Source organism: Dreissena polymorpha, chromosome 3 (genome assembly GCF_020536995.1).
Source record: "Dreissena polymorpha isolate Duluth1 chromosome 3, UMN_Dpol_1.0, whole genome shotgun sequence".
Lineage (NCBI taxonomy): Eukaryota > Metazoa > Mollusca > Bivalvia > Myida > Dreissenidae > Dreissena > Dreissena polymorpha.
The window spans coordinates 104,956,800-104,962,677 of NC_068357.1; the positions used below are offsets into that span (position 1 = coordinate 104,956,800).

Consider the following 5,878-nt stretch of genomic DNA (forward strand, 5'->3'; position numbering starts at 1 on the left):
TGGTCTTTATCATTTCTGGTAACAGTTAGCAAAGCTGTGAAGTTGTTTTTATATTTTTCAAGCAGAAACGTAGAGTTAATCGCAAGAAAATTATTGTTTATGGTTTATTGCATTAATTTCAATATAATTATAATTTTCGGACACCTTAATTTTTGTCTTTAAATTTTCGCACACTTGTAATTTTTGAATATTTTTCGTATCTAAATTTTCGGACGCGAAAAGTTATTATTGTTAAGTGTCCGAAAACATAGAGTAATTACGGTAGCCATACTGAATCGTTTACTCGAGTTAGATATCATTTATCATATTTGACGATGACTTATAACCCATTGTTTCTTCTAAAACGCCAAAATAGAACTTAAAATCACATTTTGCTCGGGAAGTTATTTTGTTGTAACAACCCCAATACAATATTTGTGACATATGTTTCATATATATTTGGCTAAACCGTACATGCTTACTGATAGCAAAAAAATAGGTGTTGGATGTTGTGTAAGCTGCATACATCATAAGCACCGTACCATACACATGTATTCGTTTTCCATGAAGTGTACACACGTGTATAAAACCATAACATCGTACAAATCAGTGATAATACGCCATATTTTACCATTACTAATTAAGTATGTTCCTTTATCTCGCAGAAGCAAAAAGAACAAAATTGACTTTAATGCCATTGGCTGCTAGTGCCCTAGTTTCCACACTACATGGATCATTATTGGAACGTGTTTTATTATCGTTTTTTAAATGAAATTCACATTTACCTTGACCATATATAATTCAATGTTAATCTATTTATATTCCGGTATGTACAGTTGTTTCGAAAGCCTAATGCTTATATCGATGCCAAAAGGTTCGTTTGCTGGAAAAACTACTTACTGGTGTCTTTGAGGAAAATCTGAAGAACGCGCTTAGAACGAACCCGCGTCCTCCCGGCCGCAAGGCGGACAACGTATGCACTACGCCACTGCGACCTCAAATGTAGCTCTCTTTATTGAGTAAAACAATGTTTGCTTTGGGAAAATGGGGTTTAATGCATGTTCCTAGAGTGTTGTCGCAGATAAACTTGTACGGTCCGCACAGGCTAATCAGGGAAGACACTTTCTGGTTTTATGAGATTTTTCGTTCAAAGAAAGTATTTTGAAAAAGAAAATCCAGTCTAGGCCGAAATTGTTGTTCCAGATACGCATGTGTGGACCACATAAGCTAATCTGGGACGACATTTCACACACATGCATAAAGCCTATTTCCCCAGAACGCGGTTCAATTTGATTGAATACATGTACCAGGTCTACTTAACCTAAGCTGTTCACTGCAAAAAAATTATAACTAATGTCTAAATGTCAGCACAACACAATAGAAAGGCAAGACATTTTTACTAAAAAACTACACCATTGAAATCTAGCAAGAACATATCTGCTTACCAATCTACAAGATGTGTGAAAAAGATGCTTGAAAAATCATTGCAAGATAAGTAAAATAATGTGAAATAAATCAATTTCTCTTATATTATGTTGAGCTTAAGCATGCCAAATGATCAAATGGCAAACAACAAATTTCTGCATGATTGAATAAACAGTTCAATATGTTCCAGCAGAATATTTCTTATTAAGATTGGCCTTATTATTTTCGAAATCTTAATAAAATACCACTTTAGATATTGGATACAGAGTAGCCAAAATTCTTAGCAATAAAACACATAACACACTATTATCATTATCAGAATATTGAGACTGGTCCCTGAAGGTTTTTCTTAAGCTGCTTGTAGCTCCAGTTAATCTGATTCACCTTTGTGCTGGTGTCTCTCCCTGGTAACGTCTAGCTCCTTCAACAGGTGGTCATTAGTTGTAACCAGGAACCTGCATTCACAGTAGGGAAGTGAATGCAACACATTTGTCTTGGTAAGGTTGAACTCATTTAATATTTAGCTTGACATATGCAAGAGCTTAGGCCTTATTAAGAAACGTTAAGTATATGCAATTGTATAACTGATAACTTATTATAGTTATTTACCTTGGATTTTACAGGAAAAAACAGTTTTATTCTATAACTGATACCACCAGAGTTACCGGTATAACCTGTGCAGTTTGAACATGACTCAACTTGATACACATGTTAACTTGTATACAGTACTTATAAGTGCCGTGTTGTGGAATCTGATTTTCTGTATTGAAGCGATGTCTTTGCCCAATTGGAAAAAGGACGGGTACACTTGGGAATTATTTTTTTAAATTCAAAAGATTTTGAAATATCCTAAACTATGGAACTCATTCCATAAACCTTTTTAGAGTTAGCTGCTAAAAGCATTTTTCCTAATCATTAATTATGTAGGGAGTTTCAAGAACAAATTGAAAGTATAGGAAAGTCTTGTAAACAATAATTAGGAAGTATTCAATTATAAATGACTTCTTTAAGTTTGCACAGTAAAATAAGATGTATATGCATGCATATTATGAAACAATAGAAATCTTTACATTAAAAAAGAATTAGTGTGGTATAGACGGTAGTTCCAAAATATCCAGCACAGGCCTCTTGAGTGATGCCTACCTGATTACACCTGGGTGTAATAGTCCAGTGCTGACACTGACACAGTTCCTGTATTTGCATGTCCATGCCTCCTTCTTTTACTGTCGGGTGCAAAAATTGCCTTTGCAGTACTAGTGCTACTGACAGAGGTAACTGGTGCAGGTGCTGGTATTGTGTACTCCTGTCACATGTGTTGACATTCAACAAATCTGCTGCCTGCCTTAAAAGAGCTCATATCTGCAAATGTATTCATGTACATTATTTTTTATTAATAAAAACAAGTCACCATTATGTAGTATAATCATAGATTCGAGAGATAATAACTGTTACGTAGTCAGATATTACACTTGCTGATGTAAGTTTCTATACATTTTTCACAGAAATATATCTTATCTGCTTTGATCATCTAAGTACCATCTTTATGGGAAATCTAATACATCTTCAACCCCCCCCCCCATTATCCTACATGTACTAACCTCTTGATGTTTTTGTTTGTATGGTGTTTTTTGCCCGTGTATTTAACTTACACCAAGGCAAAGATTCACTTAATTATGCTTCCTGGGTTTCACCAGTACTAGGCTAGGGCTCTGCAGTCTGGCCAGAGGAAACTCCCATGAAAAAAATCAGCACCGCACGTGATGATCGAACCCAGGACCCCTGAGTTACAAACCGTAAACATTAACTGGGTCACTGAGCTACACGTTATAGATGCAAAGAAAAATAAGATCGATCTACCATTTAAGTCTATACAAGAAAAATCTTCATTAAATGTGTCTGTTTGAAGACACGTGTTAGGTAACTTTTCAACACATACTGTGATGAACTCAAACCCATTTTGGTCAACTTATACCTGTTTTTGGTCAACTGGTACCTATCCAAAGTCATCTCGTACCCAATATACAGAAACAGGTGTAAGATGGTCAACATATATTGATAATAGTATAAAACAGTATCCGAAATATAAACATTTGAAATGAAAAAGAGAAACCATTTAATTCCAGAAAACCTAATTATTTTTGTTCGTAAATGAGGTATACTTATTTTCTCACATTGCTTTCCATTTTAATTAGATCTTCGTATGAATTTCCATGCCGTATTGGGGATAAACTAGTAAAAAACAATTAAAAAGAATCATTTGAATAAGATACAATTTTACCAACCTAGGTATCAACCGATTTGATTAGATAAATGACAGTGTTACGAAGATATGCGATGAAAACATAATGAAATTAATAGTTAAATTCAAACAAGCCAACAGTAAGACGTTTTGATTATCGTAACCCACTTTCGTTACAACAATACTATGGGACGTTCAAATGACGTGTTTACAAATGAAAACAAGATTACGTCCATTAACTTCATATAGCCCTTAATCACAAACCAAATGACAACTCAACGTTCGAAATGGGGAGTACAATCGTATGCTATTTACCTAATAAACACGTACACTAAACAAGTAACCTTTACCTGAATAAGAACAGTGGCAAATACGTTCGAAGCGACGCGGTAAAGTAATTCATCTGGTAGATATATAATACAACACCGTTCTAAATATTAACCCTTTACAAAACTACCGTAAACGACCGACAACTCTGGTTCTCCGTCGTGTATGAATTCAGTATTACTAATGCATTCGTCTTAATGCATACGGCATTCGACTGACTTCATGTGAGCTGCTGCCTTGTGCTTATTCATTTCGCTTAGTAGAACTTACAAAATATGCCATTTTCTAGCAATACTAAATCTTGAAATGATAATATTTCAGCAACAAGTAGATAGCCACACGAACAATTTAACAGACATAATTCATTTGTCATTTACTCGAGAGAATACATGATAAACATACATCGAGTAAACATTAAAAAGAAGTATGCAATCAATTGTTCACTAACTGATAGAAACAAGCGTAAAGACGTAAGGAAGACGCAATTATTTTGTAACAAATAAAATAAAGCAAAATACAATTGTAATTAAGCAGTATGCAATTGTTATTTAGCAGTATGCAATTGTCAATTAGCAATATGTAATTGTCATTTGGCAACATGAATGGACTGGCGGATATTCCCTTCCATACTTTATAGGGGTAAAGGCCCAGTCTCACTATGATGCCGGCGGAGCCCCTTTGCGTAATCCGGGATCTACCGGGATGAACCGGGGCCTTACCGGGATGAACCGGGGCTCCATCGGGGACGACCGGGGTGAACCGGGGAAAACCGGGGCTCCACCGGGAAAGTATTAAAATGTTTAATACCTCCGGGATGAACCGGGAGTCACCGAGAAGGACCGGCAACGACCGGCGCGGCACCGGGAACAACCGGGACGGCACCGGGAACAACCGGGACGGAACCGTAGCTCCACCGGGGCCCATACAGACCCCGGCAGAGCTACGGCAACGCCCCGGTTAATGCCGTTAGAGTTCCGGTATAGCTACGGTATATAAGAAAACAGGCGCTCTGCCGGAACGCCACCGGCATTCAACGGGGCTCCACCGGGGCATTACCGGCGAGGACCGGGATAAAACCGGGGCGTTGCCCTAGCTCTGCCGGGGTCTGATGCCGGTATAGAAACGGTGAGTGCCGGCGGTGTTACGGTATACCGGGGCTCTACCGGCTTTCACCGGGACTCAACCGGGGCACTACCGGCGACAACCGGGGCTATGCCGGGACGCTGCCGGCTTTCACCGGGGCACTACCGGCGACAACCGGGGCTCTACCGGGATTTCACCGGGATAAACCGTAGCCAGTCCGGGTTAACCGGGACTCTGCCGGGCTGTTGACCGGCTTCAACCATGGCGGCACCGGGAAAAAGTGTGACTGCGTTAAAAAAAATCTACGAATCATCCCGGTCCTCGCCGGTCGACCGGCGTTAGCAAACCGGGATGAATCGGGGCTCTACCGGAAAAGTGAGAATTGGGCTTAAGTGGATTTTCTTTTGTATACACATTACAAAGGAAGTATGAGTGTTTTCCTGATCTGTTAATTATGTAATAGAAAGCTATTTTAGGCTATTGCATGTGATTTATTTGACGCCAACAATAACAGTTTTTGCGGCCATATTGTTGTTGATGTTTATTTTCACCGCCGATGTAGACGAACCTCTACCAGATCTGTAGAGTTGAACAAAAGGTTATCGTTCCCACAACCAGTATCGTGTTGTCCTCCACCGTCTATGTACACTGTAGTATATACACAACTATTGTCGTGTCTTAAAGTCTCTGAACATCTGCACTCAACCGCTAGGTTCAATCCGTATAAACTAGGAGAAAGGAAGAAATTCGGACAAAACATCGTAAATGCATTTTACGTCACACTAAACCTAGCCCCAGGCCTTCAGCGCCTACAGCGCTTTGATC

At 38.7% G+C, this 5,878-nt stretch overlaps 1 long non-coding RNA gene across 4 annotated transcripts; it reads right to left on the reverse strand.

The window, feature by feature from the left end:
- Positions 1–1,016: 1,016 nt before the first annotated feature.
- LOC127873598 (uncharacterized) lies at positions 1,017–4,067 on the reverse strand. Of its 4 annotated transcripts, XR_008046280.1 has the most exons (4): positions 3,994–4,067; positions 3,003–3,183; positions 2,548–2,763; positions 1,017–1,859 (listed from the first exon to the last, which is right to left on the reverse strand). It is a non-coding gene; the product is annotated as an uncharacterized LOC127873598 (long non-coding RNA). The 4 variants fall into 4 exon arrangements; XR_008046279.1 differs by lacking the exon at positions 3,003–3,183 and having other exon boundaries at positions 3,994–4,065; XR_008046281.1 differs by lacking the exons at positions 3,003–3,183; positions 3,994–4,067 and adding an exon at positions 3,687–3,890.
- Positions 4,068–5,878: the final 1,811 nt, after the last annotated feature.